This window comes from Diabrotica virgifera, chromosome 4 (genome assembly GCF_917563875.1).
Source record: "Diabrotica virgifera virgifera chromosome 4, PGI_DIABVI_V3a".
In the NCBI taxonomy this organism is placed as follows: domain Eukaryota; kingdom Metazoa; phylum Arthropoda; class Insecta; order Coleoptera; family Chrysomelidae; genus Diabrotica; species Diabrotica virgifera.
This window is the reverse complement of record NC_065446.1, coordinates 82,781,918-82,796,703: the sequence shown is the minus strand read 5'-3', so window position 1 is coordinate 82,796,703 and position 14,786 is coordinate 82,781,918.

Here is a 14,786-nt window from a genome sequence, read left to right as displayed (position 1 = left end):
CAAAATATCCTGGACGACCCACACCACCAACGTAGGGTTATTGCGCCCAATGGGTAAATATGAAAAGAAATATCTTTTTTTTTTTTTTTGGCATAGCTTTTGCCATTCAGCCAGTCACAACTTTTTTAAGTTCTTCCTAAAGAAAAGAAAAGAAAAGAAAGTAATTATCACAATACCTATTTGATTATCAGTAAGGAATAACATGGTTACTCGCTTCTCGTCTAGGGACCCATCAAGACATTAAATTAATACACAAACTAGACTGGGTCACGGAAAGAAGGTTTTAAACAAATGGGGTAAAACAAAGCTTACTAGTTTAACTGTGCTCACAAGTTAAGGTTACTTTTTGAAATAAATTCTGTTAAATAGTCATATACGGTTTTATTATTTAATGACAAAAGGTAGCAAATGTTATAGGGAGGAAGGATTTTATGATTGATTAAATTTTTTAGTCATCAGTTTGTTGCATATATTTTGTACATTCAAAGAAAATATGGTTTAAATCTGCTTCTTTTTGACAATCTTCACATAAATTGGAACTTAAAATTCTAAGTTTTGCTAGATGGGCTGGATAACACACGTGTCCAGATCTCATTCTGATAATAGATGTTATGTATCTACGTGGGACAGAGTAATTTTTAAACCAAAATTCACTCGGGATTGTGGGTTGTATCAGTGCATATTGTGACTTGGAGTGTTGACTATATTCATAATATTCTTGTTTCCACTGTTTGTTTAGATCATTCTTGATTTTTATAAATACATCTGGGATGCAGAGCTTATAATCTGTTTTCACACCAGAAGCGATGGCTTTCTTAGCTAATATATCTACATGCTCATTATACTCGAGCCCTATGTGAGCTTTAATCCACAAAAATCTAACTGTTCTTTGCTCATGGTGTAATTCAAAAATAATTTTTTTAATTAGAAGAATGTAAATATTTGTGTTTTTACTGGGTAAAAACATAGTCTCAATGGCTAAAAGAACCGACAAAGAATCAGACGCAATTGTTGCGGAGCTGTCATTGGAACTCTTAAAATGCTTTAATGCTTCATAAATTGCTATGGCTTCAGCAGTAAAAATTGAAAAATTATGATCCAGTGTAAACATGTTTTCTATATTTTTTGAGGGGATATAAAAAGCGCATCCAGTGCCAAAAGAAGACTTTGATGCATCTGTGTAAATAACTGTTGATTCTGGCCAGTTTTCTAATAAATTTCTTAAAATATTGAAGCTGATTGCAGTATTTATATGGTACCTTGGTTTAATTACCATAATAGTTTCCAAAAAAGCATCAAAATCTTCAAATTTTGAGCTGTTATATGTATGTGAGTTGGTGTAATCGCAATATGAGAGATTCCTAAAAGCCTCACAAAGTGGAGGGGAGTTCTTGTGGATCCAATATTTATTTATTAAATCTGCATTATTAAGTTTGCTAATATTGGAGTAGAGAGAGGAGTTTCTATGACAAATATTAATCAGAAATTTTTGACTAAGATATTGTCTTCTATATCTCAATGGAAATTCAAGAGATTCACATATAACGAATTGGTTGGAGTTGACTTCATAGTACCCAGGCAAATACGTAATATTGTATTTTGAAATACATCTATTTTTCCCAAGATATACTTAGCTGCTGAACCATACAAAACACATCCATAATCGATGATTGATCTTATGTACGATCGATAAAAAAGCAATGCCGTTTCTACATCGGCTCCCCACCAAGTTTTAGAAATTGCTTTAAGGAAATTTAATCCCTTGTTGCATCTGTTTAACATGAATTCGATGTGTAGCTTCCAAGTTAATTTACGGTCAAGAATCATCCCTAAATATTTAATTGAGGCACAGAAATTATACTCACGACTGCTTACTGTTATTTTGTCTATTTTTGGGAGATTATGTCTCGTGAAAATACATATACTGGATTTGCTCGGTGCTATTTCAAATCCATTTTCTTTGAACCAGCTATTAGAGAAGTCGTCCATTTTTCCTAAAATTTGTAAACACTTTTCGTATGATTTGGAAGATGAGTATATCAGAAAATCATCAGCATATTGTATTATATTAAAGCTGTTATTTACCATTGAAATATTGTGTAAGTCAGCTGTATTGTATACAGATTAAATAATAGAGGGCTTAAAACTGACCCCTGTGGAAGTCCTAGGTTATTATATCGAGGACCTATCAGTCTATTATTATTAGATCTCAGATAAATTTTTCTGCAAGTGTAAAAGTTGAGTATGGTTTTCGCTAATGCAGCTGGTATGTGAAAATGTCTAATCATTCTTTCCATTAGGATGTCAAGACACACACTATTATATGCACCTTCTATATCTAAACATATTGTAGGTAGATATGTATTATTGGTAAATGTATCCTGAATGTCTGTTACTAATGTAGCAATAGCGTCTATAGAACAACATCCTTTTTTGTATCCAAATTGAAATTCTGGAAGTAAGTTATTCCTATCTAACCACCATTCTAGTCTATGTTTGATCATTCGTTCTAATGTTTTTAGTAAACAAGACATAAGGGAAATGGGTCTGTACGAATCTGCTAAGTTGGAATTTTTACCTGGTTTGAGAATTGGAATAATAATTACTTCTTTAAATTCATAAATAACTGAATTATTAATAATTATGTCGTTAAATATATCTAATAAAAAGAGTTTAGCAATTTTAGGAAGAAATTGAATCATAGGATATTTAATATTGTCTAATCCTGGGCTTGTGTTGCATCTGTTTTTGAGTGCATATTCTAACTCAGCGATTTTAAATGGTTCTAGTAAAAATTCCTTTTCATTATTTTTTGTAGTAGGTATTATAATTTCTCGTGGTTTAACAGATGGTGGTGCTATCTGGTCAAAAAATTCTTCCTCTAATGTACTGTCAAAGCATTTTATATTCGATATTGGTTTTCTGTTTATTTTCCTGGCTTGATTCCATAAGGATGATGATGGAGTATTTTTGTTAAGGGTGGAGACAAAATTTTTCCAACTTTGTTTTGCGATTGCTTTCAGTTTTTTCTTACCGTTTGCTATGGTCTCTTGGCATTTCAAATAGTTCTTAAAATTCGAATTGTGTTTATAATTTGAAAGTGATTCTTGTCTCTCACTGATGATTTTGTCACAATCTCTATTCCACCAGGGGGGAGGGGTTCGAATTTTGTTTTTAAAAGGTTTGTACCGTGGAATTGAAATTTCTGCTGTCTGGTTGATCCCATCTATTAAGAAATTGTATTTTTCTGATATATTTTCCATTTGGTATTGCTTATCAAAAAATTGTTCTACACAAGATGTATATAAATACCAGTTGGCCTTTTTTACGTTCCACTTGCTGGCAGGATTAATCTCCTCGTTTTTATTCTGGCAATTTATTTCCATGTTGATGATAAAATGGTTTGAACCTAAAGTGTCAGGATAGACGGACCAGTTTATTTTACTAGTTAGTTCAGGCGAAACAAAAGTTACATCAATGGCTGAAGTATTTTGGTCAGGTCGGGTAAAAATAGTTGGTTGACCATTATTCATTACTATATAATCCAAGTCATCTGCAACTGTTATGAGTTGTTTTCCAACTGCGCCATTAAAAGTCGATCCCCAGATTGCATGATGTGCGTTGAAGTCTCCACCTATAATTGCTGGTTTACTGACTTCCGAAAAAATATTTTTCCAATCATCTACTGTGCTCTTACTTTTAGGTGATCTGTATATAGATAATATGCTTAATTCACTTTTTCCATATTTAATCTTTATACCACAAACTTGAATATCCTTATTAAAATTACAATTTAAGTTTAACTCACTAAAAGAAATTGAATTATGGATTAATATACCCACACCGCCAAAACCATCTTGGCGATCATTTCTGATAAGATTGTAACCATTAAATCGATACTGCAAATTACTTTTAAACCATGTTTCACTTAAGAGAAGAATATCTATTTTTTCTTTGTTTAAATAATTCATTAAGCTACCTTTATTGGCAACCGCAGATCTAGCATTCCATTGACTTATTTTAATAAAAGTATTTTTAAGAGACATTAAAATTTACTATTATCTACTCTATCCAATACTTGTTCTAAACCTGAAATTATTGTTTTATCGTCTATTGTTTTTATGTCTTCCAATGTACGAATGTTACTTAAAAGGTTGATTATAAAAGATGACACACATTTAGCTAATTCATTTTTGTTGTCAGTTTTTCCATAGTTTGGTTTGTATGGGTTAGGAGGTAAGGGTTGTGAGGGTCCAAATGTGAATGGAAAATGTGGTTGATGTGCTGGTGATTGCATAGGAGGGGTGCTAGCTTTTCTTTTCTTTGCTGTAGGAAGGTTTTCACTACTAGAAATAGTTTGACGGTGTGTTGAAAATTGGGTTTGTTTCGTACTTATATTAGGCCGATTTAAAGAAACATTATTGTTATTTACAGGGAGTGTGGGAAATTCTTTATCATAACTTGAAAGAACAGAAAAAGGATTGTGACTGATTTGGCCGGAGAATGAATTTTCGCAATATAATTTTGCTTCTAAAAAAGTAGTTTTTTGCTCTATCATAATGGTCTTGATTTTCTTCTGCTTTTCATAAAAAGGGCAGTTTTTAGATATTGTTACATGGTTACTATTTTTACAGTGAATGCAAAACATACTTTTCTCACATTTATGATCTGGATTTTTTATTTCACCACACTGTATACAGGATTCCTGTGAGCTTTTACACTGCTTAGAGACGTGCCCAAATTTCAGGCACCGGTAACATTGAACAACCCTACCAACAAAATGCTCAACAGGAAAATAAACACGATTGAAAGCAACGAAACTGGGTAGAATATTTCCCTCAAAAGTAATGACTACAGTTTTCTTATCTACATATTCTATTGTATTTTCTTTTTGAATCCTACGTTTGGTTCTATATATATTTAAAACTTTTGACGTGCATTCAATATTCTCTAAAAGATAATTAACATCAAACGTCGTATCCACGTCTCTTACCAACCCTTTCACTTCTAACAAGTGATTTGGTATATAAGCTCGCAAATTATGTTCTTTTAGAGACTTATTATTTACTAAGTTGTTAGCATCTAAACGAGAATTTAATAAGACTTTTATCCTATTCTTCCCAATACTGCGTATTTGCTGTATGTGAGTAAATTTTAACTTTTTAAATAATAAATCCCCTAAAACCATGGGGTGTAATCTTGATAAATTACTTAAATCACCAATTCTTTCAATATATACCCAGATATTATTTAAATTGTACTTATCTGACTGCAAATTAAAATGTTTTATCTCCTTTTCCTTGGACTGTAAATCATCTTTTTCCTGAGTTGTTTCACCACTATTTTCCAATACACTATTTCCACTATCACGTCCATATCAATTTCTTTCGTCAAAGAGGACGTCTTTAGATTTTTATCCCCCATTACGGGGTCTATTTATTTAAAAACACACAATTTATGTATTTATTTTTAAACGATCACCAAAACAAAAAGAAAAAACTAGAACTAATTAACAAGCTATTGAACCAAATACGATTACTACTAGACACGTCCGTATGGCTTAAAAGTATGCGGTAGAATGAAGAAATATCTTTCACAATCAAGAAACAGAAACTTGAATACGTCGGTCATATTATGCGACATGATAAATATCATATACTGCAACTGATAAAGTAGGGTAAAATAGAGAGCAAACACGGACTCGGAAAAAGAAGACACTCATGGCTTCAAAACTTGCCACAATGGTTTGGACTAACATCGATCTAGTTATTCAGAAATGCCGCAAACAAAATTAAAATTGCTATTATGATGATAGCCAACGTCCGCAACAGCCAACTGATAATGTCCTATTCAGAGTCGGTTGATGGTGACTTGGTCTTTTTTATTACTTGGTAAGGTTAGTGTCGTTATTACTAGACCTAGACATTCTTTGAGTTGGGTGGCAGTATGGCCCCCAGTCAAAGAATGTCAAATGTGGAAGGATAGGAAATCAACCGGAAATAATAGTAACTATCAAAACACGAAAACTTAGGTACTTGGGACATGTGATGAGAGGGCAAAAATACTCATTATTACAACTTATTATGCATGGCAGAATCCGAAGAAAGCGAAATGTGGGAAGACGAGGAACATCCTGGCTTAAGAACTTACAGGAATGGTTCGAATGCAGTAGTGCAGAGCTATTTAGAGCTATTTAGAGCGGCAACCAACAGGATCCGCATTATCGTGATGCATTCCAACGTTCGATAGAAGATGGAACTTAAAGAAGAAGAAGAATGATCCCAAGTAGTTTGCTCTCTTTAGATGTGGCTTTTGATGTTTACTTTGTGATCTGGCCAAAGTATTTGATTTATGATAGCTCTATTTGATTTATGATATTTTGCTATGTTATTGCAATACTTGCCAATGCCTTACTTGCCAATGGCAAATTTATGCATATGCCATAGGGGTAGGTTCCCAAATGAAGGAAATATCTTTTTGTTGAGCCTGTAGATAAGATAATTCTTCTTTAACGTTGAAAAGCATAGGGTGAGAGCTATATGGCTGTTTCATTCCAAGTAATGCGCTCATTGAATCGGTGATACATACTAACGAATTTGCTTTCATGGATATAACCACATTTTTTCATGGCCTGTTGAATTGAATCTTTGTTATATTCAAGAACTTGTTGGAGTTTTTACAGCAGTATTGATGTTTTGCAGATATAGACTACAGCTGTCCTTCATCACATTTGGAAACATCAGTACAGATTTGATAATTTCTTGGGTATTTGGATATTAATTTTTAAATTACTGGATAAGCAAAGGATGAGTAGAATGTATGGAGAGCTGTTTTAGATACATCCATTTTTGGTGGTTTGATCATCCAGGGAGGCAAATGTATGTTTTATTCGCTCAGAAAATGGTAGCATATCTCTTCCAATGTGTCCGAAAAGATCGAAAAATGCATTTGCTCTGCAAAACATTGTTGAGTAGGCTACGTTGCTTCTGTTTGCTGAAATTCTGGCAACGTAATTTAGTGGCAGGAGCTGTCTTCGTTGACTTAAGGGGAGTTCATTAGACAGAACTTGTAAGCTAGTTGTGGCACAGTTTTGTTAATAATGCTAATTTATTTATTGAAGTGAATTCTTCTTATCGATATGATGTTTTTGCACGGATCGAAAATAAGATTTAGCGTGACGCATGTTATCGAGACGCATGTAACGTTTTTGTAACAACTCGAGGACGACTGGATCGATTTGGCTAATGTTGAAATGTTTGTAGATGTCCAAAGAAGGTTTAAAAAGTTAGAAATTACTATTATTCGTTGTGTCTATGGTGCCACACGGTGATATACCTAGTACCTATACTAAAATTACAGTAAAGTTGCACTAGAAATAAACAAACCAGGACACGGTAAATGTGACGAGGACCACTACCGAATTATGATTTACAATGTATAAACTTTGTAAATAATGATTTGGGATTTACAATGCATATGTTACCGACCAAAACCGATTTCAGGACAAACTAGTTTGGCCTAGGCCGAACTAGTGTATCCTGATATAATAAAGCCTCGCACACTTCAGCATAAACTAGTACGGCCTAGTCTAAACCAATTTAGACGAGTCTAATGTAATTTAGCGAACATGTAAGGACTTTTACATGCAGGGAATTCCCAAATCATGTCCCAACAGGGATGGCAAAAAAAAATTATACATCGATATATTGGATCATATGATACATTGAATGAAGATATTGATACATGTTATAAATCAATATATTCTTGTATAATTTCGAAATGATATCAGATTCTGATTTTGATATTCTTGTGTAATTAAATAATATAAAAAATAATAAATAAAAGGATGAGGTTTTCTCAAAAAATTAAAAGAAAAGATACACTTACGAATAAAATCGAGTACGAATTAATATTGTTTTCACCAATTTTGAAAAAATGTGAAAATGTTGAATTATCCAAGTATGTCTGTCCGTCCGTTCGTCCGTCTATCCGTGAACTCAATTCCTCCGTCATTATACCAGGCAGTATGACAAATGAGGTGTCAAATGAAAGCTTATAATCCAAGGATGGTACTGAAGGTGAGAAATTTGACCTAGGCTATTTGTCCGTCTGTCCGTTCGACCGCGAATATAACTCAATATTATTGTTTGTTGGTTACGAATAATTATAATTTTAATAAAAATGATTATTTTTCCAAGAACAAAGTATTTTATTCTCTTTTTTATTTATATTAAGCAGTACTAGTTCGCTGAATTACTTTCTTCTTTTTGGCTTTTTCCCATTATGAGTTTGCCGTTTTCGTCTTCCATATTCTCCCAGTCGCCATCTCTGAGGTCTCTATCTATGATAGCATTTCCTATGTGAATTTTTCATCTCACAGCAGGTCTTTGTCTCCGTCTTCCTCCCCGCGGGTCCCAGTCCAGTAATCTTTTTGGCCACCTGTTCTCCGGCATTCTTTGTAAATGCCCTTACCATTTGCCCTCAGGGCTCTACTTTTACTACCACAACTTTTTTGTAATTGAGCGTTCTACTTCTATTCTGTAACGGAATTTCCGTTTCATATTTCCTCTGTTTTTATTCTACCCTACCTGGTGATTTTTAGACTTCTTCTCATAAACTCCAATTCAACTGTTTGTATTTTATTTCGTATTATTGTTGTCACTGGCCTTTCTTCCACTGTCCTTTTCCTTTTTTGTTTTCTTTAGTTAGAGTGTTCTTCAATATCGCTAAAGGGTGTTTTCGTGGCTTGTTTTCCCGTAATATTTTCATTTTTATATCTTTCATACAAGTGCCATCTCGGTTTATCATTTATCCTAAACACTTAAAAGTCTTACAACCCTTAATAGTGTCTTCTAAACTTACGTTTAAATCAGTAACCAGTCTGTAATCGATTACTTTCCACTAGATTAAATTGGTTTAGACTAGGTTAAACTAGTTTATCCTGATATTAAAACATACACTTCAGGATAAACTAGCTTGGCCTAGGCCAAACTGGTTTGGCCTGAAGTGTGCGTCTTTATATCAGGATAAACTAGTTTGGCATACGCGCGATAGGATAAACTAGTTGAGCCTAGGCCATACTAGTTTATCCCAACGCAATTAGGACAAACTAGTTTGGCCTAGGCCAAACTAGTTTGTCCTGAAATCGAGTTTGGCCGGTAAGACATATACATTGTAAATCAAGATTTGGGAGTGCTCCTTGTAACATTCAACGTGTCTTGGTTTGTTTATTATTCTAGTTCATCTTGATTGTGATTTTAGTATATACGGGAAAACATTTTATACACTGCGTTTATTATAAGACTAGTTCTGGTTAGTGCATTTAAAGATATCTACTTTTTGAAGTTATACTTCTTTAGGCGCGATATGAGGGTGAATTTTAATATGATTAAAACCTTCAATCTGGGCGCAGTCGCATTATAACTTTGTTCTGATTGGTTGTTCAAATGACATGTCAAAAATTATTCAATATGGCGGCTGTGGCATAGCTGTGGTTTGATTATTTATGGTTGTTGCGTTTTGAAATTTGTGGGAAAAGAAACAACAAACAAATGTTAGTTAATAGTTATACTGCCTTTTTAAATAGTTTTCATATATATTTTTGGACTTTTGGACTATTTTGGACAAGGAAAACTCATTCTAATTTGGTAAGTAGTTTTTATTATAATCATATTGTAATTATACATTTGGATTAGGTTGGAATAAATTTATTTTCTCAAGAATGGGGATTTTAGAGAGAAATCCGAAATTAGGTCCGATTTTTATTTTTAAATTATGATTTTTTGGCGTAGATTTATTTATCTAGTAGGTATGTAATGCTTTGATTTACATATTTAATTTGATTACCAACAAAAGTTCTACCAATCTTCATTTATTGTTTTCTTACAATTGTTTTGTTATATTTTAATATTTTCTTCCACAAAAATCAAACTACATAATTTGATTAAATTCAGAACAACTGTCAAACAGTAAAACGTTCAGTTGCACTATTTTTCATGACAAATAATGTGTAATTGGCTGAGTGAGTCTAGGCTTCGATTACGAATCAAAGCGCCTCCAAATTCGCGGGTTCGAATCCCGTTGCAAGTTTTTATTTATTTTTTATTTTTTTATGCATTTTATGATTGTAAGTATATTTGTTATATATTTTTTTTTCTTCAGAAAATGCGTATCTAAAACTTTTGCCAACAATTATTATCGTTCAGAAATCATTTTTTCTTTGTGGAATTTTTTAATGTGTTTGTGTGCGTTTTATTCTTTTATTTTTTTAAATTTTTTGGTATTGTCTTAATAAAAATTTTTGGAAAGTATTAAAATTAGTTTAATATTTAAATAAAATATAAATAAACTGTTTAAAGTACATTATATCAATTTCGTTAAAATCACATAATATGTAATAGAAGTATAACTTCTTACGTGCGTACAAAGTACACACACATTCTTTTTTTGTGTCAGGTGCGAAGTATAGCAATATTCCAATCACTAGAAAGAGATGTCCAATTATCAGAAGTTGATAGGAGAATAGAGCTCAAGTATAAATAAGTGTCATATTGTTGAAAGTTGTGTGTTGTGGAAAATGCCTCGGAATTAAAAAAAACATTTAAATAGATCTCTTCTTTAGGAAACGAAGCCCGGAGCGAGGACTTAAGGCCCGAGCAAGCAATACAGATCAATGATAGGTCACTATAGTCACTAGAAATAGCGGCAATAGAGTGCCTCACGCATTGATCGGGGTAGGATTTAGTGTGTGACTCCTTGTACCCAGTACGTCTCACATAAGCACTTTGCTGATAGAGAGCCCCTATAGCGCATCAGAGTGTTATCAGGTGGGAAGTGGCTCGACCCTCGACCCTTAAGAAAATATTTTTATATCCTTATTGAATCGCTTCCCCTTTAGAAAAAGTCACCGCACGCCACTGCTGCCAACAGTGCAAGACCCGCAATACTGAAGAAAAATTGTGAACTGTCATGCCCGTATTTATAGTCGAGTCTCAAGACCTCCTCAGGTCTCAAGACCGACCTTGAATACAATTTTTGTGTGCAAGCTAAACCCTAATTTTATTCAAGGTCGGTCTCGAGACCCGACGAGGTCTTGAGACTCGACTATAAATACGGGTACAAGACTCACCTACATTTTTAGAGCATGATACACATTTTGAATAATAATTATAACAGAAACAAAATTGAATTTAAAATTTAATTTCCGCCACTGGTGGAGTTCTTAATCTGATGGAAACAGTTGAGCTGGTAACAACGTATCATCAAGGCGTGAGTAAGATACATAATCGCGATAAAACGTGAAACACCCCAACAGAAGGATCAACCGCAGTTCTAACACACCCACCGACCTAATTGCACCCCCTGCGGTCACTAAAACACCCTCTCGGTCCGAACGGTACACCCTCTGTCTTCGCCAATGCATGTAATTAAAATGTCAAAATAAAATACAGATTGTTATTGTATTGTATACAGTTACAGAAGTGTCGTGTTATTTTTCAGTGGCATGTGTTTTTTGTGCTAGATGGATGGTAGTTATTTGGAGGGTAAATAAATATTTATTTTCGGAGTTTGGAGGTAACTATAGAGAATAATATTAGGTTTTATAGATTTTGATACACAATAGAAAATACCTACTTTAAGATAATCAGCGGTAGAACTTTATAGCAACCAAATTAAAAGCAATAAGGAAAAAAAATTAAAAATATTATTAGCTTCTTGTTCTCAAACGATGTCTTCTCTATAAAACAAAACCCATAGCAGAGAACAACGACCGTTGTTCTCTGCCCATAGTGAGGAAAGCATCAACATCAAACAAAAGTAATCTGAGCCAACTTAATTTTATTGTATTGATTACAGCATTAGGAAGAATATGGCAACAATAGCATGGACTATTAGTCCTGGACCCTGCGTACCAAAAAAAACTTGATTAATAGCAAGCTAAAAATTTGTTAGTAGCTTAACAGTGTCTAGCAAGCGCGGCTCCTCCTTAGGGTCAATTGGTCAATGACCCCCCTAAAATAATCTCATAAAAATACCAATTTTATTAAAAATATCTTTTATCTAAAACTTCACTCTGAAATATAAAATTCTCTCTCAGCAGTCTGCATTGGCAAAACAAATATAATAGATATAATAACGTCGCGCCTCGCGCTATACACAAGCCCGTGGCTGGGCCGTATTTTAAATTGTCTATATACAGTTCTTATGGCTTATGGACAAATGCATGTAAAATAGAAAAGAGACGGCAGATAGCAATTTCGTGGGCGAGAGTGGGAGTGACCTTTCCGTCGTATACCTCTAGTAGAGTCGACGGCCTCACGTTTAGTTAGTTACCGTCTGCTGACCGCACTTCACGGCAGGTCTATATCGATCGCGGCGTATTTGCGTAATTTATTTTGTTTTGTTGGATTTTTTTGTGATTGTAACAAAAACAAGATGAGTGTTGTTGACGAAATAATTGCCTTAAAATCTGCTGGAACACTAAATTATGAACGGCGGCTTGAGAAAAAAGAAAGTGGTCGACCAAAACCAAACATGAATTTAAAACAAACAACAAAGGATAGGGGTAAGGACATTCAAAGATATTTTAAAGAATCAATGTACAATTTGTGTGATTGGATTTGTGGCTGCAGTGTGAGAAATGCATTTTTTTGCTATCCGTGTTTACTGTTTTCGAATGACGCTGTATGGGCGAAAAATGGAGTAACTGACATTAAGCATTTAAAAGTGAAAATTACAAAACATGCCTCTTCAACTACTCATATAAATTCATCAATGAGTTACGCAAGTTTAGGACGTGTTAACATAAGACAGCAACTTGATAGTGTATATCGTAAATCTGTGCATGACTTTAATGAATTGGTATCTAAAAATAGGTATATTTTAAACAAACTAATCGACTGTGTAAAATTTTGTGGAGTTTTCGAAATTGCATTGCGCGGTCATGACGAAAGTGACAGCTCCAATAATCGTGGAATTTTTCTGGGCCTTATCGATTTTGTTTCTGAACTGGATTTAATGTTTAAAGAACACATTGAAAAAAGTACAGTATTTAAAGGAACATCGAAAACAATTCAGAACGATATTTTAGAATCAATGTTAGCCATTGTGCATACTCATATCATGAAGGAGATTGGCCAGACAAATTTTGTGGCCATTCAAGTAGATGAGACCACAGACAGCTCCAATAAAACGCAGATGATTATCATATTGCGATATGTATTAACTGGTATTGTACATGAAAGATTTTGGAAATTTGTTAACCCCCTAGGTACTACAGCACAACATTTAACTAATGTAATATTGGAAGAACTTCAATTATTAAAAATTAATGAAGCACCTGAAAAATTGATTGCCCAAAGTTACGATGGTGCATCAGTCATGAGCGGTAAACTGGGAGGAGTACAAACAAAAATTAAAGAAATATACCCAAATGCACACTTCATTCACTGCTATGCCCATCAATTTAATCTTATCCTCCAAAAAGCGGCGAGTCAACACAAACCGATAAAAATATTTTTTGCAAATTTACACGGATTTTCGTCCTTTTTCGGCCGATCTCCAAAACGTACGATGGTTCTGGATAGAGTGGTTAAAGTAAGGCTACCTAAAGCTGCGCCTACTCGATGGGCTTTCAATACAAAATGTGTTGAAATTGTATACACTTATAAAGATGATTTAAAATCTTGCTTAGAGGAAATTATTGATGAGGAGCAAGATGGTAACAATATAAATCAAGCAACTGGTTTAAAAAGACATTTGGAAGATGAGCATTTTTTATTTTGGTTAAATTTTTTCCATAAAATAATGCCCCATGTTGATATATTGTTTAAACAATTGCAAATGCGAGACATTGATGTTATATCTGTCAAAAATTGTATCCTGTCTTTTAACAACAATATCCAAATAATTAGAAATACTATTTTGGAATCAGAAGTACCAAGCACATCAACAGCAAAAAAAAGAAAAACTACTGCAGAGGATCCAAAGCGACGAACTGCACTTGAAATTTGTGATATTATTATATCTGAAATAAATCACAGGTTTAGTTTCAATGATCATCTCATGATTTCACAGTTATTCTACATAGAGAAATTTGAAGCATACACTACCAACTTTCCGCAAAATATTTTAAAAATGGTGACGGCTAATTATCCCACAGTGAATATTTCCAAACTAAAATCGGAACTTGAAGTCTTATATTGTCGTGAGGATTTTCGCAATAGTGCTGGTGCAGTAGCCATACTTCAGCTTTTTATTAACATGAATTTGTCTGAAACATTTTCTGAAGCAGTGAAGTTATTAAATATTTTGTGCACACTCCCTATGACAACCGTGGAAAGTGAGAGATGTTTTTCTACTTTAAAAAGAGTAAAAACATTCCTGCGTAATACGATGGGACAACCTAGACTTAGTGCCTTGTCTATGCTGAGCATCGAGAAAACGCTTGTCAAGAGCATTCCAAATTTCAATGAGAAGGTCATAGACTATTTTGCAGAACTAAAGGATAGAAGAATTGACTTAAAATATAAAAATATTTAAAGTAAGTTTCGTTTTAATAAATTTACAATTTATTATACTATAAATATTCCTATCTATATATCAGTCAATAACCTGTTCATACCATTTTTCCTATATTTTTTAAAAGATTTACTCTAAAAAAAGACAAATTTAATTTTCGGAAAACTAGGGTAAATAGTATTGAGTTTTATCTAAGTCTGTATTTTTTATCTAAAATATAAATGCTAAAAGATCTTTTAAATACTTTAAAAAATCAACAGTTTGAA